Source organism: Hyla sarda, chromosome 3, assembly GCF_029499605.1.
Source record: "Hyla sarda isolate aHylSar1 chromosome 3, aHylSar1.hap1, whole genome shotgun sequence".
Taxonomy (NCBI): Eukaryota; Metazoa; Chordata; class Amphibia; order Anura; family Hylidae; genus Hyla; species Hyla sarda.
The window spans coordinates 36330307-36356467 of NC_079191.1; the positions used below are offsets into that span (position 1 = coordinate 36330307).

The following is a 26161-nucleotide window of genomic DNA, read 5'->3' on the forward strand; positions in this document are numbered from 1 at the left end:
TGCTATGGACCCCAAGTACTTACATCAAGGGTCCACTAGAGATGTGCCCAGGCCTACTCCTGTGGTCGAGGAGGTTTGGCCTAACCAACGGGTACCAACTAAAGTGCCTTGGCCTACTCCTGCTGAGGAGGAAGTTTGGCTGGCCCAACAGGCACCTACACATGATCCCCCAGTGGCACAAGCTGCTGCTCTCCAGGTGGTGGTCACCATGAGCCCGACCATCACCAAATCCAATTTGTCTCATGTGTTGTGGGACACTCAGGTCAGCCCCATGGAGGGGGCACAGTCTCGTGGTACTAGGTACATGTCCCAGCCTAGAATGTAAGGTGGCCGTCGAGGTTGGGATGGAAAGTTGCCAGGCCACAGTATTTGAAGAAGTATTATTGTTGAGTCATGAGACTGACTGAGTACAGAAATCATTGTTGTTTTTGGTTTTGCAACGTTTAAGAAAAGTGACTGACGAACTTGTCAAGAAGTTTACCTGTAACCACAAGCGTAAGTGTTCCTGCCCGGCTTTTTAGCCGTGAACCTTTACTGAGACTTCCAAAATGTACCTGAACTGTAGAGCAGTGCAAGGAAGGTCTGCATATTTTATCAAATTTGTATATTTTGTCTATCATTTTTGCACAAGTAAAAATGTATGTTGGTATACTGTAATAAAATGTGTATAATGTGTTTGTACAGAAATGATTAAGGTGTACAGTGTCCTTGTTCATGCCACCCAAGAACAACTCCCAGCAAGTTACAAAGAATAACTCATAAATAAAAGTTAAGTACCATACATAGTCCAGTGTAGTCATTACACTATTATTACTTTAGTCTAATCCAACGTCAATGATTAGATAGGACTGTACCTTGTATATTTCTATATTTTCCAGTCCACCCATGTCTATAATGAGTATCTCTGATGTTTTCTATTGTCCCAGTTAGAGATGAGCGAACTTACAGTAAATTTGATTCGTCACGAACTTCTCGGCTCGGCAGTTGATGACTTTTCCTGCATAAATGAGTTCAGCTTTCATGTGCTCCCGTGGGCTGGAAAAGGTGGATACAGTCCTAGGAGACTCTTTCCTAGGACTATATCCACCCTTTTCAGCCCACCGGAGCACCTGAAAGCTGAACTCATTTATGCAGGAAAAGTCATCAACTGCCGAGCCGAGAAGTTCGTGACAAATCGAATTTACTGTAAGTTCGCTCATCTCTAGTCCCAGTGTGAAGGATACTTTACTGGCCAGAAGGTATTCCTGATAGCTTCATAACACACATGTAGAGACAGAGTTAACTAAATGTAAATGTAACATGATGTTTGGAGTCTATGTATAGAGTTCTGGGGGGGGGGGGGGGAGGTGTGTCAAACCAAGGGACCCCAATAGCCAAGGCAGCCCAATCCAAAATGTCTCATAAATTTGTTATGTATATTATTGTTGGAGAATGTCGAGAAGGAGATTACAAGGTCAAAAATCTCCATCCATGTTTAGAACATGTATGGACTCATTGCTGTTTCCACACCTGGTAAGGACATTGTGCAAAAATGCCCCAGGAACTGTCATTTGCCCCAGTGAGCACTTCTGTCCTCCAGGACTGGGCGTCGAGGGCGAATTTAATTAAGAGGGGGAGTTTGTGGTGTCCCAGTACTGGATGGTGTTTCCCCATACCTTTCCAGCCCCTTCAGACAGTGTCCCCAGGGCCCCCTCCAGTTGTTTCCCTTATGTAAATATGTTGTGTATTATATTGTGTGTTTAATAAATGTACCTTGTGATTGTTACCCAGGAAGTACTAGTGACCAGCTGACCCCAAAGGTGACCTATGGGCTCCCTGCTAGTCTTCCCCATATAAACCCTGGTTGGAGCTAGCTTCTCACTCTTGTTCCTGAGGTCCAGTGCAGTCAAGTCGTCTTAGTGTGTGTGTCCAGAACACTGGAGGCCTTAAGTCATGTCCTGCAGCTACAAGTCAAGTCCTGCAGCTACCAGTCAAGTCCTGCAGTCTCAAGTCAAGCCCGGCAGCCACAAGTCAAGTGCAAAGTAAGCTAAAGTCACAGTCCTGTCGGTCAAGTCAAGTCTTCTGTCTATCCAGCGTGGCCTGCACTAAATTCTCCGGTCTACTACAAGTCCCAGCAAACCTGCGAGGTCTCTGCTTCATTGATCATCTCCTTGGGCCCTGGCTGTACTGCATAGACAGTAATAACTGTCTACCCTCAGTAAAGCTACCGTGGTCCGTAACTTGGTGTCGGTGTCTTCATTGCCCCCGTGCCTAGCCCAGGATCCAGCGGTATACCTTCGGGAGGTTAAAGCTAAACCACGCCCTGGCGTCACAAACACAAGGGGTTAATACCATCTGCCCCTAGGACAACAACATCACCCCGCCACTACCACATGACATTCAGAAGCCGCACATATTTCGAGTGTTTATGCTCCTCTAAGCTTTCTAAAGCCTCAGCCATGATGACAATTCCTCTTAAGTACAAATCATTTTTTGGAAGCAGACAGTCTTGACAGCGTCTAGGACTATAATAGCTCAGAACAAAACCCCGGTACGTTCTATTATGCTCTTTTAACGGTTAGATGACATTTTGTCTGATGATCACAGAGACCCGGCTATTTTTAGAGCCCTGAGCACCTGCATAGATGATCCATGTGCCATACAGGAGACGTCTGGGGAGAAACAAGAGACTCCATTCCAAGGTAGGATTGACAAACCAGTGTTTCCCAACCAGGGTGCCTCCAGCTGTTGCAAAACTACAACTCCCAGCTTGCCCGGACAGCCGAAGGCTGTCTGGGCAATGCTGGGAGTTGTAGTTTTGCAACAGCTGGAGGCACCCTGGTTGGGAAACACTGCCGCAAACACTAAGGCAACAATGTAATGCTATGGATGAGGGTAGAATAGTTATAATTACCCATCCCGGGATGTAAATGGACACCAGAAGATGGATCCTAGTAGATTAAGTCTTATTGATATTACAATTTTTAGTTATTTAAATAAGATATGATCAGTGTTCTATATATGGATAGATCAAGTCATATCAATTATGTTGATTTGTTCTATTAAATTAAAATAAACAAATAAATTAATTAATTAATATATATATACAGGTATACAGTATATACACACACACACACATATATATATATATATATATATATATATATATATACATACAAACAGTATATATATATATATATATATATATATATATATATATATATACATATATATGTATATAGATAGATCAGTTAGAAGCCTTTATTCTGCTGAAGTTACTTTCTGTAACATTATTACTTGGGTATCATGCAGGATTTAAACAAAAAACATTGCTGCTTTATTCCAGAAACAGCACCACTCCTGTCCTCGGGTTGTATGTGGTACTGCAGCTCAGTTTTCATGTAAATGAATGGAGCTAAGTTGTAATACCACACACAACCTTAGGACAGGCGTGGCGCTGTTTTCTATTTATGGTTGACCCCTTTAAAACACATTTGTCACCCTCCAATGGTGGTGGTAAACCGCCGGCAGTGTTGCATAGACTGCAATAAAATAATACCAGTCATACCTTTATAAATTGTGTCCATGGGGGAGATTTATCAAAACCTGTCCAGAAGAAAAGTTGCCCATAGCAACCAATCAGATCACTTTTTTCATTTTTAACAAGGCCTCTGCAAAATGAAAGAAGCGATCTGATTGGTTGCTATGGGCAACTCAGCAACTTTTCCTCTGGACAAGGAGGTGTGGCTTAGTTTCCACTGTGCCCTTAGCCTTAGCTGCCTTCTTGCATATTAACCTCTTAAGAACCCATGACGTATGCGAACGTCATGAGTCCCGGTCCTGCGATATAACGCGGGGTCACACGGTGACCCCGCATCATATCGCGGCGGGCCCGGCGTCATAGTGAAGCCGGGACCCGCCTCTAATAGCGCGCGGCACTGATCGCTGTGCCGCGCGCTATTAACCCTTTAGCCACGCGCTCAAAGCTGAGCCGCGCGGCTAAAAACGAAAGTAAAAGTGCCCGGCTAGCTCAGGGAGCTGTTCGGGATCACCGCGGTATAATCGCAGCATCCCGAACAGCTGTAGCACAGGAGGAGGTCTTCTTACCTTCTCCTGTGCTGTCCGATCGCCGAATGAATGCTTCAAGCCTGAGATCCAGGCTTGAGCATTCAATCGCCGAAAACACTGATTGATCCATTCCTATGGAGATGGATCAATCAGTGTAAAAGATCAGTACATGCAATGTTATAGCCCCCCCTATAGGAGCTATAATATTGTATAAGAAAAGTGTAAAAAAATCATTAACCCTTTCAATTATCCCTTCCCCTAATAAAAGTTTGAATCACCCGGCATTTCCAAAAATAAAAAAAACATTATGTAAATAATAATAAAAATAAACATATGTGGTATGGCCGCGTGCGGAAATGTCCGAATTATAAAAATTATACCGCTTATTATACCGCTCGTTCAATGGCGTACGCGCAAAAAAATTCCAAAGTCCAAAATAGAGCATTTTTGATCACTTTTTATACCACAAAAAAGTGAATAAAAGTGATCAAAAAGTCTGATCAGAACAAAAATGGTACCGCTAAAAACTTCAGATGATGGCGCAAAAAATGAGTCCTCAGAGCGTCCTGAACACAGAAAAATAAAAAAGTTATAGGGGTCAAAAGATTACCATTTTAAACGTATAAATTTTCCTGCATGTATTCATGATTTTTTTTCAGCAGTGATACAAATTCAAACCTATACAAGTAGGGGATCATTTTAACCGTATGGACCTACAGAATAAAGATAAGGTATCATTTTTGACAAAAAATGTACTGCGTAAAAAAAGAAGCCCCCAAAACTTACAAAATAGTGTTTTTTCATCAATTTTGTCGCACATTGATTTTTTTTCCCGTTTCTCCGTAGATTTTTGGGTAAAATGACTAATGTCATTACAAAGTAGAATTAGTGACGCAAAAATTAAGCCATTATATATAATTTTAGGTGAAAATTTTTAAGAGTTTTGATTTTTTAAAGTTAAGGAGGAAAAATTGAAAATGAAAAAACGGAAAAAGCCCGGGTCCTTAAGGGGTTAATAGACCGGACACGGCAGTTCATTTGACTGGGGTTGGACCCCCATTGATCTAAGGATCCTAAGGATGCACCATCAATAATATAGGGGGAGGTTTATCACATCCTGTGCAGAGGCAAAGTAGCCCAGTTGCCCATAGCAACCAATCAGCTCGCTTCTTTCATTTTTAACAAGGCCTCTGCAAAATGAAGGAAGCGATCTGATTGGTTGCTATGGGCAACTTTTCCTTTGCACAGGTTTTGAATTGATACATCTCCCCCTCTTTAGTCGCTAAACACAGCGGCGCTTCTATGTAAATATTCAGTCCAGTCACATTACATGGGGCTGGGGTGAGGTTTTCTCTTTTGTACTAAAATAATAGAATTGCTATGATATTACCGTATTTTTCGTATTACCGTATTTAAGACGCAATTTTTCTTCCCCAAAACTGGGGGGGGGGGGGGGAAAGTTGGTGCATCTTATACGGCGAATACACACCTATCGCGGCGGTCCCTGCGGCCATCAGCGGCCGGGACCCGCGGCTAATACAGGACATCACCGATCGCGGTGATGCCCTGTATTAACCCTTCAGACACGACGATCAAAGCTGACCGCCGCATCTGAAGTGAAAGTGACACTAACCCGGCTGCACCGGGAGGGACCTTACCTGCCTCCTCGGTGTCTGCTCCGTGCCGGGATCCCCTGCATGGCCGGTGCTCTCCTTCGTCGTCATCACGTCGTCGCGCACGCCACCCCGTCATCCAATAGGAGAGGCGTGCGTAGCGACGTGATGGCGGCGACAGAGAGCGAGGATACCCGGCAGCAGAGATGTTCCGGAGCGACAACGACACCCCAGGGACGCGGCGACAGCGGTGGAGGGCGACATCCAGGGCAGAGGTGAGGGGTCCAGAGCAGCGGGGACATGTGAGTATAACCTCCTATCCAGTGGTCTTCAACCTGCGGACCTCCAGATGTTGCAAAACTACAACTCCTGGCATGCCCGGACAGCCAACGGCTGTCTGGGCATGCTGGGAGTTGTAGTTTTGCAGCATCTGGAGGTCCACTGGTTGAAGACCACTGGATAGGAGGTTATCGCCGAAAACACTGATTGATCCATTCCTATGGAGATGCATCAATCAGTGTAAAAGATCAGTAAATGCAATGTTATAGCCCCCCCTATAGGAGCTATAATATTGCATAAGAAAAGTGTAAAAAAATCATTAACCCTTTCAATTATCCCTTCCCCTAATAAAAGTTTGAATCACCCGGCATTTCCAAAAATAAAAAAAACATTATGTAAATAATAATAAAAATAAACATATGTGGTATGGCCGCGTGCGGAAATGTCCGAATTATAAAAATTATACCGCTTTTTAAACCGCTCGTTCAATGGCGTACGCGCAAAAAAATTCCAAAGTCCAAAATAGCGCATTTTTGATCACTTTTTATACCACAAAAAAGTGAATAAAAAGTGATCAAAAAGTCTGATCAGAACAAAAATGGTACCGCTAAAAACTTCAGATGACGGCGCAAAAAATGAGCCCTCATAATGCCCTGAACACAGAAAAATAAAAAAGTTATAGGGGTCAAAAGATGACCATTTTAAACGTATAAATTTTCCTGCATGTATTCATGATTTTTTTTCGGAAGTGATACAAATTCAAACCTATACAAGTAGGGTATCATTTTAACCGTATGGACCTACAGAATAAAGATAAGGTATCATTTTTGACAAAAAATGTACTGCGTAAAAAAAGAAGCCCCCAAAACTTACAAAATAGTGTTTTTTCATCAATTTTGTCGCACATTGATTTTTTTTCCCGTTTCACCGTAGATTTTTGGGTAAAATGACTAATGTCATTACAAAGTAGAATTAGTGACACAAAAATTAAGCCATTATATATAATTTTAGGTGAAAATTTTTAAGAGTTTTGATTTTTTAAAGTTAAGGAGGAAAAATTGAAAATGAAAAAACGGAAAAAGCCCGGGTCCTTAAGGGGTTAATAGACCGGACACGGCAGTTCATTTGACTGGGGTTGGACCCCCATTGATCTAAGGATCCTAAGGATGCACCATCAATAATATAGGGGGAGGTTTATCACATCCTGTGCAGAGACAAAGTAGCCCAGTTGCCCATAGCAACCAATCAGATCGCTTCTTTCATTTTTAACAAGGCCACTGCAAAATGAAGGAAGCGATCTGATTGGTTGCTATGGGCAACTTTTCCTTTGCACAGGTTTTGAATTGATACATCTCCCCCTCTTTAGTCGCTAAACACAGCGGCGCTTCTATGTAAATATTCAGTCCAGTCACATTACATGGGGCTGAGGTGAGGTTTTCTCTTTTGTACTAAAATAATAGAATTGCTATGATATACCGTATTTTTCGTATTACCGTATTTAAGACGCAATTTTTCTTCCCCAAAACTGTGGGGGGGGGGGGGGGGGGGGGGGGGAAAGTCGGTGCATCTTATACGGCGAATACACACCTATCGCGGCGGTCCCTGCGGCCATCAGCGGCCGGGACCCGCGGCTAATACAGGACATCACCGATGCCCTGTATTAACCCTTCAGACACGACGATCAAAGCTGACCGCCGCATCTGAAGTGAAAGTGACACTAACCCGGCTGCACCGGGAGGGACCTTACCTGCCTCCTCTGTGTCTGCTCCGTGCCGGGATCCCCTGCATGGCCGGTGCTCTCCTCCGTCGTCATCACGTCGTCGCGCACGCCGCTCCGTCATCCAATAGGAGCAGCGTGCGTAGCGACGTGATGGCGGCGACAGAGAGCGAGGATACCCGGCAGCAGAGACGTTCCGGAGCGACGAGGACACCCCAGGGACGCGGCGACAGCGGTGGAGGGCGACATCCAGGGCAGCGGTGACGGGTCCGGAGCAGCAGGGACACGTGAGTATAACCTCCTATCCAGTGGTCTTCAACCTGCGGACCTCCAGATGTTGCAAAACTACAACTCCTGGCATGCCCGGACAGCCAACGGCTGTCCGGGCATGCTGGGAGTTGTAGTTTTGCAACATCTGGAGGTCCACTGGTTGAAGATCACTGTGACCTATGACCTGTGAAAAATACGATAAATTAAAAACACGCCGTAGCCCCCCAAGGTCTTCCCATAACCAGCTAATAGCATGTTAACATTCCCGTAACGCATGTAAACCTCTGCCGCAGACCAAAGTCAGTCAAGTGTGCAAGAACGAAACAGCAGAAATATTGTTTGTTTCCATGGTAATTGAATACTCGGTGGTACGTCGCGCTTCGTGCATTAAAGTGTATCTGCCATGAGAAGCGCGCTGACAGCTCTGCTTAGCATGAAGAGAGGAGTCAGAATTATATTATGTGCCTTGCAGCTCGGCACATAGTGCCAATAAATACACAGGTTAAAGGGGTATTCCACTGGATTAGTAGGGGGTCCGACAATGGGGACACTTGCTGCAGTGCACAAGTGCCACCAGCCCTCTATTCATTGTTTATGGCAGTGTTTCGAAACCAGGATGCCTCCAGCTGTTGCAAAACTACAACTTCCAGCCTGCCCGGACAGCCGAAGGCTGTCCGGGCAGGCTGGGAGTTGTAGTTTTGCAACAGCTGGAGCCACCCTGGTTAGGAAACACTGTTTTATGAGGCTTCCGAGCATTGCCAATTTTTATTTTCACTTAATGAATCCGTGGTGTCCCGGTACCGTATTGCATACCGTACCTAGTGTGGTGGTCCCCAAAGTCAGAGTAACTACGCTCAGGTAGGGTCCCCCAGGTGGGACAGCCCCTAGTCACCTCTCCTCTACTCTAATTCTATAATGTTCATATATGTATATATTTAGTAATACTGTATATTTAATATAATATATAGAGTACTTACCTTGTTAGCGTCGCAGGACCTTCGGTCATGTGACCATGTTGAAATCCTCTATGGTATGTTGGAGGAACTTTGGAGGTCCTTGGGTCACATGTTGCCCATAATCCTTTGTAATGGTGATTGACACAAGTATTGGACCAATTAGCTCTAGTCCAGCCCCTGCCCATATAAGGGAGCTGTAGACAATTATCGCTCTCTTGGGTTGCTGCTCTCGTGGATGCCGGACTAGCAGGACGGATCTGCGCAACTTTTAAAGACACGCTAAGCCTGAAAACTTACCGGCCTCAGCTGAACTAAACCGCGAGTTCTAGACTAATCCCCGCTAAAGCTAACGTGACTGCTGTACCACAACTAAATCCCCTAAATCCAGTGGAACAGCGAATATTTCCTTAAAGACTCTAAATTGCTAAAGTCCCAACCTTTGTCAATCTCCAAAGAAAGCTTGCATGTATAGCAACTGTCCTGGTTTTGAAGCTTGCATAAAATCTTCAGTAAAAGTTACACCTGTTTCAGCAAACTCTCCGGTTGGGGACATTCCCTAATTATTTACCTCCCTACCGCTCTTGGGAAGGGTGGCGGTAGGACAAGCATTACTGAGGAGCCCTCACCCTGGCGTCACAAATAACAAGAGTTAACAAGCACCCTATAGTCACCGCACAGCTACACCCCCATATACCCTACTCCCCCAGGCTATCACAAATCCCTATTGCCGTCTACTAACTGTTTAAAACCAACAGCGGCAAATAAACTGCGCTTGGCGCTTGTCATTGGTTCAGGGGGTGTAGGGCGTCCCCCTGGGATCTGTTGTTATGGCTGCTGGTACTGAGCAACTGATATATAGTCTGCCGACTATGATCTATATATAACATTAACCCCTTAAGGACCCAGCCATTTTACACCTTAGGACCCGGCCATTTTTTGCACATCTGACCACTGTCACTTTAAACATTAATAACTCTGGAATGCTTTTAGTTATCATTCTGATTCCGAGATTGTTTTTTCGTGACATATTCTACTTTAACTTAATGGTAAAATTTTTTGGTAACTTGCATCCTTTCTTGGTGAAAAATCCCAAAATTTGATGAAAAATTTGAAAATTTTGAATTTTTCTAACTTTGAAGCTCTCTGCTTGTAATGAAAATGGATATTCCAAATATTATTTTATTTTATTCACATATACAATATGTCTACTTTATATTTGCATCATAAAATTGACGAGTTTTTACTTTTGGAAGACATCAGAGGGCTTCAAAGTTCAGCAGCAATTTTCCAATTTTTCACAAAATTTCCAAAATCACAATTTTTCAGGGACCAGTTCAGGTTTGAAGTGGATTTGAAGGGTCTTCATCTTAAAAATACCCCACAAATGACCCCATTATAAAAACTGCACCCCCCAAAATATTCAAAATGACATTCAGTCAGCATTTTAACCCTTTAGGTGTTTCACAGGAATAGCAGCAAAGTGAAGGAGAAAATTCACAATTTCCATTTTTTACACTCGCATGTTCTTGTAGACCCAATTTTTGAATTTTTACAAGGGGTAAAAGGAGAAAATGTATACTTCTATTTGTAGCCCAATTTCTCTCGACTAAGCACATACCTCATATGTCTATGTAAAGTGTTCGGCGGGCGCAGTAGAGGGCTCAGAAGGGAAGGAGCGTCAAGGGGATTTTGGAGCGTACGTTTTTCTGAAATGGTTTTTGGGGGGCATGTTGCATTTAGGATGCCCCTATGGTGCCAGAACAGGAAAAAAAAACACATGGCATACCATTTTGGAAACTAGACCCCTTGAGGAACGTAACAAGGAATAAAGTGAGCCTTAATACCCCACAGGTGTTTCACGACTTTTGCATATGTAAAAAAATTTAAAAAAAATGTCAATAAAATGTGTGCTTCTCCCCAAATTTCACATTTTTGCAAGGGTTAATAGCAGAAAATAGCCCCCAAAATTTGTAACCCCATCTCTTCTGAGTATGGAGGTACCCCATAAGTTGACATGAAGTGCACTATGGGCGAACTACAATGCTCAGAAGAGAAGGAGTCATATTTGGCTTTTTGAGAGCAAATTTTGCTCGGGGGCATGTCGCATTTAGGAAGCCCCTATGGTGCCAGGACAGCAAAAAATACCCACATGCCATACCATTTTGGAAACTAGACCCCTTGAGGAATGTAACAAGGAATAAAGTGAGCCTTAATACCCCACAGGGGTTTCACGACTTTTGCATACGTAAAAAAAAAAAAATTTCACTAAAATGTGTGTTTCCCCCCCAAATTTCACATTTTTGCAAGGGTTAATAGCAGAAAATACCCCCCACAATTTGTAACCCCATCTCTTCCGAGTATGTAGGTACCCCATAAGTTGACCTGAAGCGCACTACGGGCGAACTACAATGCTCAGAAGAGAAGGAGTCATATTTGGCTTTTTGAGAGCAAATTTTGCTCGGGGGGCTTGTCACATTTAGGAAGCCCCAATGGTGCCAGAACAGCAAAATAACCCCCACATGGCATACCATTTTGGAAACTAGACCCCTTTAGGAACGTAACAAGGGGTACAGTGAGCATTTACCCCCCACTGGTGTCTGTCAGATCTTTGGAACAGTGGGCTGTACAAAATTTTTAATTTGCGCAGCCCACTGTTCCAAAGATCTGTCAGACACCAGTGGGGTGTAAATTCTCACTGCACCCCTCATACATTCCGTGAGGGGTGTAGTTTCCGAAATGGGGTCACATGTGTTTTTTTTTTTTTTTTTGCGTTTGGCAAAACCGCTGTAACAATCAGCCACCCCTGTGCAAATCACCTCTAATGTACATGGTGCACTCTCCCTTCTGAGCCTTGTTGTGCGCCCCCAGAGCACTTTGCGCCCACATATGGGGTATCTCCGTAGTCGGGAGAAGTTGCATTACAAATTTTGGGGGGCTTTTTTCCCTTTTACCTCTTGTCAAAATGAAAAGTATAGGGCAACACCAGCATGTTAGTGTAAAAAAATTTATTTTTTTACACTAACATGCTGGTGTAGACCCCAATTTCACCTTTTCATAAGGGGTGAAAGGAGAAAAAGCCCCACAAAATTTGTAAGGCAATTTCTCCCGAGTACGGCGATACCCCATATGTGACCCTAAACTGTTGCCTTGAAATACGACAGGGCTCCGAAGTGAGAGCGCCATGCGCATTTGAGGCCTGAATTAGGGATTTGCATTGGGGTGGACATAGGGGTATTCTACGCCATTGATTCCCAAACAGGGTGCCTCCAGCTGTTGCAAAACTCCCAGCATGCTTGGACAGTCAACGGCTGTCCGGCAATACTGGGAGTTGTTGTTTTGCAACAGCTGGAGGCTCCATTTTGAAAACAGTGGCGTACCAGACGTTTTTCATTTTTATTGGGGAGGGGAGGGGGGCTGTGTAGGGGTATGTGTATATGTAGTGTTTTTTACTTTTTATTTTATTTTGTGTTAGTGTAGTGTAGTGTTTTTAGGGTACAGTCACACGGGCAGGGGGGGTTACAGCGATTTTCCCGCTGCGAGTTTGAGCTGCCGCGCAAAATTTGCTGCATCGCAAACTTGCAGCCTGATACTCACTGTAAGCCCCCTGCCCATGTGAATGTACCCTGTACATTCACAAGGGGGGACCTCCAGCTGTTGCAAAACTACAACTCCCAGCATGCACAGTCTATCAGTGCATGCTGGTAGTTATAGTTTTGCAACAGCTGGAGGCACACGGGTTGGGAAACACTGAGTTAGGAAACAGACAATGTTTCCCAACCAGTGTGCCTCCTGTTGTTGCAAAACCACAACTCCCAAACATTCTCAGGCATGCTGGAAGTAGTAGTTCGGCAACATCTTTAGAGCCAGATGTTGCCGAACTACAACTCCCAGCATGCTTGGAGTTGTAGTTTGCAACATCTGGAGGACTACAGTTTGCAGACCACTAATACAGTGGTTCCCAATCTGTGCCCTTCCAGATGTTGCAAAACTACAACTCCCAGTATGCCAAAACTGTCCAGGCATGCTGGGAGTTGTAGTTCTGCAACATCTGAAGGGCCAGATGTTACAGAACTACAACTCCCAGCATGCCTGGACAGTAAGGGCATGCTGAGGATGTGTAGTTTTGCAACATCTGGAAGGGTGCAGTGGTCTCCAAACTGTGGACCTCCAGATGTTGCAAAACTGCAACTCCCAGCATGCCCAGACGCCAAGGGCTGTCTGGGCATGCTGGGAGTTGTAGTATATAGGGTCCCAATACAGCAATGCATGTCGCTTTACGGCAACGTGCATTGCTGTAAAGGGCCCGACCGTGGCTGAAGATATACTCACCTGTCGCCGCCGCCGCCATCTTCCTCGCCGGGATCCGGGTCTTCAGGGACAAGGTAAGTGCCGGGGCCGGTCCCCAGCACTCTCCCGTCCCCCGCCGCGTCCTCCGGTCTTCCTCCCGTCCTCTCCGGACTTCAAGGGGCCGGGCAGGACGGGAGGAAGTAACCGCCCCCCCTGCAATTGGTCGGTTAACCAACCGAAGAATCGCAGGGGATAGGAGGAGGTGGCAGGCTTGCCACCTCGCTCCGATACTTCAGCATGGTCCTGGCTGTCTGTGACAGCCGGGATCATGCGAAATTACCGGGCGGTCGGGTACCAGAGACCCGATGAGCCCGGTATCGCCGCAGATCGCAAGGGCGATTTCCCTTGCGATTTGCGGCGATCGCCGACATGGGGGGCCTACATGGCCCCCCTCGGCGTTTGCCCTGGATCCCTGCTGAAGGATTTCAGCAGGGATCCGCTTCCGATCTCCGCCGGGTGAGCGGCGGAGACCAGGAAAAGACATGACGTATGCATACGTCATGGGTCCTTAAGACCCAGGGTGTGATGACGTATGCATACGTCATGGGTCCTGAAGAGGTTAAAGGGGTACTCCACAGGTAAACAATTTTTTTTTTAAATCAACTGGTGCCAGAAAGTTAAACAGATTTGTAAATTACTTCTATTTAAAAATCTTAATCCTTCCAGTACTTATCAGCTGCTGCATGCTTCACAGGAAGTTCTTTTCTTTTTGTAATTCCTTTCTGTCTGACCACAGTGCTCTCTGCTGACACCTCTGTCCATTTTAGGAACTGTCCAGAGCAGGAGCAAATCCCCATAGCAAACCTATCCTGCTCTGGACAGTTCCTAAAATGGACAGAGGTGTCAACAGAGAGCACTGTGGTCAGACAGAAAAGAAATTCAAAAAGAAAAGAACTTCTTGTGGAGCATACAGCTGATAAGTACTGAAAGGATTAAGATTTTTAAATAGAAGCAATTTACAAATCTGTTAGTTTCTGGCACCAGTTGATTAAAAAAGAAATGTTTTCCAGGGGAGTACCACTTTAACCCCTTAAGGACTCAGCCCATTTTGGCCTTAAGGACTCAGACAATTTAATTTTTACGTTTTCATTTTTTCCTCCTCGCCTTCTAAAAATCATAACTCTTTTATATTTTCATCCACAGACTAGTATGAGGGCTTGTTTTTTGCGCGACCAGTTGTCCTTTGTAATGACATCACTCATTATATCATAAAATGTATGGCGCAACCAAAAAACACTATTTTTGTGGGGAAATTAAAACGAAAAACGCAATTTTGCTAATTTTGGAAGGTTTTGTTTTCACGCCGTACAATTTCTGGTAAAAATGACGTGTGTTCTTTATTCTGAGGGTCAATACGATTAAAATGATACCCATTATTATATACTTTTATATTATTGTTGCGCTTAAAAAAAATCACAAACTTTTTAACCAAATTAGTACGTTTATAATCCCTTTATTTTGATGACCTATAACTTTTTTATTTTTCCGTATAAGCGGCGGTATGGGGGCTCATTTTTTGCGCCATGATCTGTACTTTTTTTTGATACCACATTTGTATATAAAAAACTTTTAATACATTTTTTATAAATTTTTTTTTAATAAAATGTATTAAAAAAGTAGGAATTTTGGACTTTTTTCATTTTTTTTCGTTCACGCCGTTCACCGTACGGGATCATTAACATTTTATTTTAATAGTTCGGACATTTACGCACGCGGCGATACCAAATATGTCTATAAAAAATGTTTTTTACGCTTTTTGGGGGTAAAATAGGAAAAAACGGACGTTTTACTTTTTTATTGGGGGAGGGGATTTTTCACTTTTTTTTTACTTTTACTTTTACATTTTTTTACATTTTTTTTTACACTTGAATAGTCCCCATATGGGACTATTCATAGCAATACCATGATTGCTAATACTGATCTGTTCTATGTATAGGACATAGAACAGATCAGTATTATCGGTCATCTCCTGCTCTGGTCTGCTCGATCACAGACCAGAGCAGGAGACGCCGGGAGCCGCACGGAGGAAGGTGAGGGGACCTCCGTGCGGCGTTATGAATGATCGGATCCCCGCAGCAGCGCTGCGGGCGATCCGATCGTTCATTTTAATCACGAACTCCCGCAGATGCCGGGATCTGTATTGATCCCGGCACCTGAGGGGTTAATGGCGGACGCCCGCGAGATCGCGGGCGTCGGCCATTGCCGGCGGGTCCCTGGCTGCGATCAGCAGCCGGGATCAGCCGCGCATGACACGGGCATCGCTCCGATGCCCGCGGTTATGCTTAGGACGTAAATGTACGTCCTGGTGCGTTAAGTACCACCTCACCAGGACGTACATTTACGTCCTGCGTCCTTAAGGGGTTAATACTATAGTATAACATTGATCGGTATGGGCAATCAAATAAATGCTTATACAAATCCCCAAGGGGGAATATAAAAAAAAAAAAATGAGAAAGTGTGGAAATAAAATCCCCCACCCCATAATAAAATACAGAGCTTATTTATTCCTAAAACAGGGATACCAATGTCCTCTGGTTGTTTGTGGTATTGCAGCTTGGCTCCATTCACTTCAATGAAACTAAGCTGCAATACCACACACGACCTGAGGACAAGAGTGATGCCGTTTCTGGAAGAAATGTGTTCTGTGTTTCTAATTCTGGATTGTCCCTTTAAAGGAAAACTGTAGTGGTATATAACTTATCCCCTATTCAAAGGATAGTGGATAAGTTATAGATTGCGGGGGGTCCGACCGCTGGGACCCTCCACGATCTCCTGAACGGGGCCTCAGCAGTCTGCGTGAAGGCAGTGTTTCATCCCCGCATGGTGCGGCAGCTGTCATGCCCCCTTGGGAGGGGCGTGTCAACCGCTGCGTCATGCTGGGGACGGACACGCCCCCTTTCTGCGCACTGCCAGGGACTCATACAGGAGATCGCAGGGGGCCCCAGGGGTCAGATCCTTCGGATAGGGGATAAGTTATGTACCACTACCGTTTTCCTTAAAGGAGAAAAAGGTAAAAATGCAGAAACTAAAATAAGATCTATAGTACAAACGAATATAAAAACTATTATTCGGCAAAAATGTTTTTTTTTCTTGATTAAAACTTTTTTTTGTCTCCTCCTGCTGCTCAAATCTTTGTCTCTTATAGTCAGCTCAGCTTTTTGCTGTGTCAGCAAGACAAGCAATACAAGTCTATGGGGAAGGGAGGGGGAGCTCTGCCCACCAGCTCTGAGAGAACTGCAAATTATAGATAGAGAATGCAGAGCAGAAATCTGCTGAAAAATACCATATACCATACAGTGGTCCCTCAACATACGATGGTAATCCGTTCCAAATGGACCATCGTTTGTTGAAACCATCGCATGTTGAGGGATCCGTGCAATGTAAAGTATAGGACAGTGGTCTACAACCTGCAGACCTCCAGATGTTGCAAAACTACAACACCCAGCATGCCCGGACAGCCAACGGCTGTCCGGGCATGCTGGGTGTCGTAGTCTTGCAACATCTGGAGGTCCGCAGGTTGAAGACCACTGTTAGAGGAAGTTGTACTCACCTGTCCCCGCCGCTCCGGACCGTCACCGCTCGTCACTGCTGCCCTGGATGTCGCCGTCCATCGCTGTCGCCGCGTCCCCGAGGTTTCCCCGACGTTCCGGCAAGGCCTCTGCTTCCCCGGCATCCTCGCTCTCCGTCGCCGCCATCACGTCACTACGCACGGTGCTCCTATTGGATGACGGGACGGCGTGCGCAGTGACGTGATGACGACAATGGAGAGCGCCGACAATGCAGGGGATCCCGAAGAGGACGCGCCGGAGCCCTGAGGACAGGTAAGTGATCGTCAGCGGACCACACGGGGCACCGTAAACGGTTATCCGGTGGCAGCTGAAGCAGTCTGCGCTGCCGGATAGCCGTTTATGCGATGGCCCCGACATACAAAAGCCTCTGAGAGGCCATCGCATGTTGAAATTATCGTATGTCGGGGCCATCGTAGGTGAGGGGGGTCACTGTACAAGTGATATAATGGGCAGAAATAGTGCCCCTCATGTACACACAAGGCAGGGGCTCACATCATACATACCGTATATACTCGAGTATAAGCCGAGTTTTTCAGCACGATTTTTCGTGCTGAAAACACCCCCCTCGGCTTATACTCGAGTGAACTCTCCACCCGCAGTGGTCTTCAACCTGCGGACCTCTAGAGGTTTCAAAACTACAACTCCCAGCAAGCCCGGGCAACCATCGGCTGTCCGGGCTTGCTGGGAGTTGTAGTTTTGAAACTTCCGGAGGTCCGCAGGTTGAAGACCACTGCAGCCTTCGACATCATCCAGCCCCCTCTCACCCACCTTTAGTTCTGTACAGTACTCCCCTCCGCTCGGCGCTGGTCCGGTGCTGCAGGACTGTCCGGTGAGGAGGTGGTCCGGTGGGATAGTGGTTCCGGGCTGCTATCTTCACCGGGGAGGCCTCTTCTAAGCGCTTCAGGCCCGGCCCCAGAATAGTCACATTGCCTTGACGACGACGCAGAGGTACGTTCATTACCAACGTACTTCTGCGTCATCGTCAAGGCACGCCTCTATTCTGGGCCCAAAGCGCAGAGAAGAGGCGGAACCACTATCCCACCGGACAACCTCCTCTCTGGACAGCCCTGCAGGACCGGACCAGCGCCGAGCGGAGGTGAGTACTGTACAGAACTAAAGGGGGTGAGAGGGGGCTGGATGATGTCGAAGGCCGCAGTGGTCTTCAACCTGCGGACCTCCAGAGGTTTCAAAACTACAACTCCCAGCAAGCCCGGACAGCCGATGGCTGCCCGGGCTTGCTGGGAGTTGTAGTTTTGAAACCTCTGGAGGTCCGCAGGTTGAAGACCACTGAGGGCGGATGATGACAAGAGGATGATGAAGGGGGGGGGGGTGGGATGATGACAAGGGGATGATGAAGGGGGGTGGGGATGATGACAAGGGGATGATGAAGGGGGGGGTGGGATGATGACAGGGGGATGATGAAGGGGGGTGGGGATGATGACAAGGGGATGATGAAGGGGGGGTGTGGGATGGTGACAAGGGGGTGGTGTGGGATGATGACAAGGGGATGATGAAGGGGGGTGGGGATGATGACAAGGGGATGATGAAGGGGGGGTGTGGGATGATGAAGGGGGTGGTGTGGGATGATGACAACGGGATGATGAAAGGGGGTGGGGATGATGACAAGGGGATGATGAAGGGGGGGTGTGGGATGATGACAAGGGGATGATGACAGGTGATGATGATGAGGGTCTGGATGATGACAGGGTGATGATGATGAGGATGTTAATGACGGGGGTCTGGATGATGACAGGGGGGATGATGTATTTCCCACCCTAGGCTTATACTCGAGTCAATAACTTTTCCTGGGATTTTGGGGTGAAATTAGGGGCCTCGGCTTATACTCGGGTCGGCTTATACTCGAGTATATGCGGTACATGTTTCTCTGGTGTTAATGTGACCCAAGCACCCACCTTCTTGGGATCATGGGGAATCTCAGCAGCTGCACCCCCACTAGTCACTCTTTTATTACTCTTCTTATTTCCATTTCATACAAATGTCCTGAGCATGTGAATATTTGCATAGTTTCCATGTCATAAGGCAATGAAGCTGAATTCATTGAAAATGATGAAATGCTGACACTATAGCAGTCAATGCGGTTGAGGCCTCTTAGTACTGACACTTCAGAATGAATGATCTGGGATGACAGGAGAGCAAGAACGTAGATTTCCGTGTGCGGTTACCTCCTGACAGTTGTAGACAATTATCCGTAAAGCGACCGCCACCGCCTGTACGGTCTAATTTTTTCATGCCAGTGTGTGTGACAGTCTGCGGAGAGCTGTCATGGAGATGTTCTTTGCAGTCACTTAAATTACCATACACACAGTGCAGTATCTCCCATGACAGTCACATTCTGCGCCTGCAAGAAAACAGGTTCCTTGTCATATACCAGGCGGATAAAAGACATTCACCCTGTGAACACTGCAGATGGAGGCAAACTGGGGTTTTCTGTCCATCATATTTACATTTAATAAATCATAGCAATGTAGTTGTCACGATCACACCCTATCGGTCCAGCTAAGACGCTAGACAGAGTGTGATGGTGCAAGGGTTAAAGCCACCAGACCTCTGGGTATCCACTACTAGTCCCAGCAAGTCACCAAATTAACCCTTAGATAAACGTGTTTCCACCAGAGCTGCCTTCAGAAAGGTGAGCTCATATATTTAGAGATTAATTGAACATTTAATCTGATAAAAGGTATCACAGTGCTATGCATAAAAATACAGAAACAAATGACATACAGGTATAACAATATATAAAAGAGTTTAGCAAGGCAAGTTCAGAAAACAAAAGATGAAGTTCTTACAGCATGATGATATAGAATTCCATGAGAGTGAGTTCCAGCTGTTCTTAGGATGGTCTTGTCAGCTTGTTGCACAGCATTGAACACCCTGAGTCTAGCATTGTTAAATATTATATATCTGCCTTTTTGGAGGGAGACTCCATTCCCCCCTCCCCTCTGATCCCACCAGGGGGTCTTCTCTCTTCCTGACCCCTTATCTGTTTGATTATATGATGAGACCAGAGTGCATGACTTCAAAGGAGATACAAACAAACAGCCAGACCCCCCCAATAAAATGCAATACACAAAAAACAAAGGATACACCGTCTGAATGACCCCTCACCCATGTCTTATAAAACACATGTATGTTTCCATAATCAGGCCTTGGGCATGACAATAGTTATTACTTTCACTACACCTACAGTGCCCTTTGTTACATTCCAGCACAGCTGCATCCATGAGTTTCATTACTGTAACTGAGTCCTGTGATCACCAGCCTGACTCACAGAAAATCACATTGTTTAATGTGTCAAAGGAAGTGGTCTGTCCTGGGTTAGCTGACTTCCTGGGAACTTCAGGAGGACATCATCACCTAGCAGATCATCTCCTCACAGCTCTATCTGTATACTGCTGCTGCTATCTCTAATGGATCAGGATATTTATATATTAGCTATACCCCTCCCCTTAATATTTATCTGTATACTGCTGCTTCTATCTTTATGAGATCAGGATATACAGTAGTTATACACCTCTGCTCCAGCTCTATCTGTATACTGCTGCTATATTTATGGGATTAGGATATATAGTAGCTATACACCTTCCCTCCAGCTCTATTTGTATACTGCTGCTTCTATCTCTATGGGATCAGGATATAAAGTAGTTGTACACCCATGCTTCAGCTCTATCTGTATACTGCTGTTGCTATCTCTATGAGGTCAGAATATATAGTAGTTATACACCTTCCCTCCAGCTTTATCTGTATACTGCTGTTACTATCTCTATGGGATCAGGATATATAGTAGTTATCTACATCCTCACCAGCTCTATCTGTATACTGCTGATTCTATCTTTTTGGGATCAGAATATATAGTAGTTATACCCCTCCTCTTCAGCTCCATCTGTATACTGCTGCTTCTATCTCTATGGTATCAGGATACATAGTAGTTATACAATTCCCCTCCAGCTCTTTCTGTATACTGCTGCTGCTATCTTTATGGGATCAGGATATATAGTAGTTCTACACCTATAAGCAAAAAAAAAAAAAAACTAACCTCCCATGAACACAGCAGACAAGTATTTTATGTGTCCCAGAAGGAAGAATCTATCATCTCTCCCTATATATTCTGCATCTAAATCATTATTATCTTTGTAGCACTTAATGTCACATTGTGGGTCAGATAATATGTTTTTTGTTAATTGTATTTGTATTACCATACATTGCATATGTATTGCTGTTTCTGTGTACACCCAGCTTTTGATATAATTAGTTTTATGCTTTGTTACTTGACATTATCACAGATCACAGGGATATTCTTTATTCATTGGTTCAGATCAGAGGTGTTACTAGGGATCTAAAACATCCGGGGCACCGGCCCGTTCCATCATGCTCAATAAGAACAACACAAGTTAACATACCCAAATAACCAATTTTGAGCTCGTATACAAGATGTAAGCAGTCTTAAAGACTCAAAACATTAAGACACTTAAAAAATGAATGGGGTCGTAAGCCATGCACCGTTCATTGTATATTGGTGCTGCTGGGTTAGAGCAGCTCAGCTCACGTTCATGTCAATGGGAGCCGAGCTGCGGTAATCCAGTGCCACTACTACACAATGGCCTACGGCCATAGTCCTTTTGTATGTGTGTCAGATCCGAAGCTTGCATGAACAGCTGATCGGCCATGTCTCAGCCCTCTGCTGATCAGACATTGATGATCTATCCTGAGGACAGACCACCAATGTAAAAAGTCTGGAAAGAACATTTAAGATGAGAAGTGATAGTGAGCAATGAAGTCTACTCTACATCCACTGTACAGGGAAAGCTGACACAAAGATGGAGCCTAAAGAGGGGTAACCAAGGGGAAATTACATATTAGTCATAAAATGGCCAGAAATAATGCTGCATCTCATGTAAACACAGAGGACGGTTTATCCTGAAAAGTTACCTTACCTGCCAAAACACCAGGGAACACAATGGTAAGTGTCATGATGCCGGCTGGCAGGAGGTGGATCCTCTGTGCCAGAGAGGGATTGGCGTGGACCGTGCTAGTGGACCGGTTCTAAGTCACTACTGGTATTCACCAGAGCCCGCCGCAAAGCGGGATGGTCTTGCTGCGGCGGTAGTGACCAGGTCGTATCCACTAGCAACGGCTCAACCTCTCTGACTGCTGAAGATAGGCGCGGTACAAGGGAGTAGACAGAAGCAAGGTCGGACGTAGCAGAAGGTCGGGGCAGGCAGCAAGGATCGTAGTCAGGGGCAACGGCAGGAGGTCTGGAACACAGGCTAGGAACACACTAGGGAACGCTTTCACTGGCACAATGGCAACAAGATCCGGCGAGGGAGTGCAGGGGAAGTGAGGTATACATAGGGAGTGCACAGGTGAACACACTGATTAGAACCACTGCGCCAATCAGCGGCGCAGTGGCCCTTTAAATCGCAGAGACCCGGCGCGCGCGCGCCCTAGGGAGCGGGGCCGCGCGCGCCGGGACAGGACCGACGGAGAGCGAGTCAGGTACGGGAGCCGGGGTGCGCATCGCGAGCGGGCGCCACCCGCATCGCGAATCGCATCCCGGCTGGAGGCGGTATCGCAGCGCACCCGGTCAGTGGATCTGACCGGGGCGCTGCGGGAGCGAGAGTGTAGCGAGCGCTCCGGGGAGGAGCGGGAACCCGGAGCGCTCGGCGTAACAGTACCCCCCCCCTTGGGTCTCCCCCTCTTCTTGGAGCCTGAGAACCTGAGGACCAGATTTTTATCTAGGATATTGTCCTCAGGTTCCCAGGATCTCTCTTCAGGACCACAGCCCTCCCAGTCAACCAAAAAGAAGGTTTTTCCTCTGACCTTTTTGGAGGCCAGTATCTCCTTTACGGGTAAGATGTCTGAAGAACCGGAGACAGGAGTGGGAGAGATAAGTTTAGGAGAGAAACGGTTGATGATGAGTGGTTTAAGAAGAGAAATGTGAAAGGCATTAGGAATACGAAGAGAAGGAGGGAGAAGAAGTTTATAAGAGACAGGATTAATCTGGCACAAAATTTTGAAAGGACCAAGATAGCGTGGTCCCAATTTGTAGCTGGGAACACGGAAGCGGACATATTTAGCGGAGAGCCATACCTTGTCTCCGGGAGAAAAAATGGGGGGAGCTCTTCTTTTCTTATCAGCAAACTTCTTCATGCGTGATGAAGCCTGTAAGAGAGAATTTTGGGTCTCTTTCCATATGGTGGAAAGATCACGAGATATTTCATCCACAGCGGGTACACCAGAGGGCAAGGGAGTAGGGAGGGGGGGAAGAGGGTGACGGCCGTACACCACGAAAAATGGGGATTTGGAAGAAGATTCAGAAACTCTGAAGTTATACGAGAATTCGGCCCATGGTAGAAGATCTGCCCAGTCATCCTGGCGGGAGGAAACAAAATGCCGTAAATAATCACCCAGGACCTGGTTAATTCTTTCTACTTGCCCATTGGATTGAGGATGATAAGCAGAAGAAAAGTTTAATTTAATCTTGAGTTGTTTACAGAGAGCCCTCCAGAATTTAGACACGAATTGGACGCCTCTATCCGAGACGATCTGCGTGGGCAACCCGTGAAGACGAAAAATGTGTACAAAAAATTGTTTTGCCAACTGAGGCGCAGAAGGAAGACCAGGAAGAGGGATGAAATGTGCCATCTTGGAGAATCGATCAACGACCACCCAAACAACAGTGTTGCCACGGGATGAGGGTAAGTCTGTAATAAAGTCCATACCAATCAGAGACCAAGGCTGTTCGGGAACAGGCAGAGGATGAAGAAGACCAGCGGGCTTCTGGCGAGGAGTCTTATCCCGGGCACAGACAGTGCAGGCTCGCACAAAATCCACAACATCCGTCTCCAGAGTCGGCCACCAATAGAAACGAGAGATGAGTTGCACGGATTTCTTGATGCCCGCATGACCTGCGAGATGGGAGGAGTGACCCCATTTGAGGATTCCGAGGCGTTGGCGTGGAGAGACGAAGGTCTTCCCTGGAGGAGTTTGCCTGATGGAGGCTGGAGAAGTGGAGATCAGGCAGTCAGGAGGAATGATGTGTTGCGGAGAGAGCTCTACTTCCGAGGCATCCGAGGAACGAGAGAGAGCATCGGCCCTAATGTTCTTATCGGCAGGCCGAAAGTGAATTTCAAAATTAAATCGGGCAAAGAACAGAGACCACCTGGCCTGGCGAGGATTCAGCCGTTGGGCAGACTGGAGATAGGAGAGGTTCTTGTGATCGGTGTAAATAATAACTGGAAATCTTGATCCCTCCAGCAGATGCCTCCATTCCTCAAGTGCTAATTTAATGGCTAGTAGCTCTCGATCCCCGATGGAGTAGTTCCTCTCCGCCGGAGAGAAGGTCTTAGAAAAAAAAACCACAAGTAACAGCATGCCCGGAAGAATTTTTTTGTAGAAGGACCGCTCCAGCTCCTACTGAGGAGGCATCAACCTCCAATAGGAAGGGTTTAGATGGGTCAGGTCTGGAGAGCACGGGAGCTGAAGAAAAGGCAGACTTGAGCTGTTTAAAGGCGTCTTCCGCTTGAGGAGGCCATGACTTAGGATTGGCATTCTTTTTGGTTAAAGCCACGATAGGAGCCACAATGGTGGAAAAATGTGGAATAAATTGTCTGTAATAATTGGCGAACCCCAAAAAACGTTGGATAGCACGGAGTCCGGAGGGGCGTGGCCAATCTAAGACGGCAGAGAGTTTGTCTGGATCCATTTGTAGTCCCTGGCCAGAGACCAAGTATCCTAGGAAAGGAAGAGATTGACATTCAAACAGACATTTCTCCATTTTGGCATAAAGTTGATTGTCACGAAGTCTCTGAAGAACCATGCGGACATGCTGGCGGTGTTCTTCTAGGTTGGCAGAAAAAATCAGGATATCGTCCAGATACACAACAACACAGGAATATAAGAGATCACGAAAAATTTCATTAACAAAGTCTTGGAAGACGGCAGGGGCGTTGCACAGGCCAAAGGGCATGACCAGATACTCAAAGTGTCCATCTCTAGTGTTAAATGCCGTTTTCCATTCATCCCCCTCTCTGATGCAGATGAGATTATAAGCACCTCTTAAGTCCAGTTTGGTAAAGATGTGGGCACCTTGGAGGCGATCAAAGAGTTCAGAGATGAGAGGTAGAGGGTAGCGGTTCTTTACCGTGATTTTATTAAGACCGCGGTAGTCAATGCAAGGACGTAGGGAGCCAACTTTTTTGGACACAAAGAAAAATCCGGCTCCGGCAGGAGAGGAGGATTTGCGGATAAAGCCCTTTTTTAAATTTTCCTGGATGTACTCAGACATAGCAAGAGTCTCTGGGGCAGAGAGAGGATAAATTCTGCCCCGGGGTGGAGTAGTGCCCGGGAGGAGGTCAATAGGACAGTCATAAGGCCTGTGAGGAGGTAGAGTCTCAGCTTGTTTTTTGCAAAAAACATCCGCAAAGTCCATATAGGCCTTAGGGAGACCGGTTACAGGGGGAACCACAGGGTCACGGTAAGGAGTACTGGTAACCGGTTTAAGGCAGTCCTTGAAACAAGAGGGACCCCAACTCTTGATCTCCCCTGTGGACCAATCCAGGGTTGGGGAATGGTGTTGAAGCCAGGGTAGTCCAAGGAGAATTTCGGAAGTGCAATTGGAGAGGACCAAAAACTAAATTTTTTCGTGGTGAGGTCCGATGCACATTAGGAGGGGTTCCGTGCGGTAACGCACGGCACAGTCCAATCTTTCATTGTTAACGCAATTGATGTAGAGAGGTCTGGCGAGACTGGTCACTGGGATGTTGAACCTGTTGATGAGAGAGGCCAAAATAAAGTTTCCTGCAGATCCGGAGTCCAAGAAGGCCTTAGTGGAGAAGGAGAAGGTAGAGGCAGATATCCGCACAGGCACAGTAAGACGTGGAGAAGCAGAGTTGACATCAAGGACTGTTTCACCTTTGTGCGGAGTCAGCGTACGTCTTTCCAGGCGGGGAGGACGGATAGGACAATCCTTCAGGAAGTGTTCGGTACCGGCACAGTACAGGCAGAGATTCTCCATGCGGCGTCGTGTCCTCTCTTGAGGTGTCAGGCGAGACCGGTCAACTTGCATAGCCTCCACGGCGGAAGGCACAGGAACGGATTGCAGAGGACCAGAGGAGAGAGGAGCCGGGGAGAAAAAACGCCTCGTGCGAACAAAGTCCATATCCTGGCGGAGCTCCTGACGCCTTTCGGAAAAACGCATGTCAATGCGAGTGGCTAGATGAATGAGTTCATGTAGGTTAGCAGGAATTTCTCGTGCGGCCAGAACATCTTTAATGTTGCTGGATAGGCCTTTTTTAAAGGTCGCGCAGAGGGCCTCATTATTCCAGGAAAGTTCTGAAGCAAGAG

At 46.2% G+C, this 26161-nt stretch overlaps 1 long non-coding RNA gene across 2 annotated transcripts in view; it reads left to right on the top strand.

Annotated features, from left to right (window-relative positions):
* Positions 1–2666: 2666 nt before the first annotated feature.
* The window catches only part of LOC130361280 (uncharacterized), a 483683-nt gene continuing 460188 nt past the window's right edge, over positions 2667–26161 (top strand). For both annotated transcript variants that reach the window (XR_008890939.1, XR_008890941.1), the window contains exon 1: positions 2667–2681. This is a non-coding gene — a long non-coding RNA (uncharacterized LOC130361280). The remainder of the gene's footprint in view (positions 2682–26161) is intronic.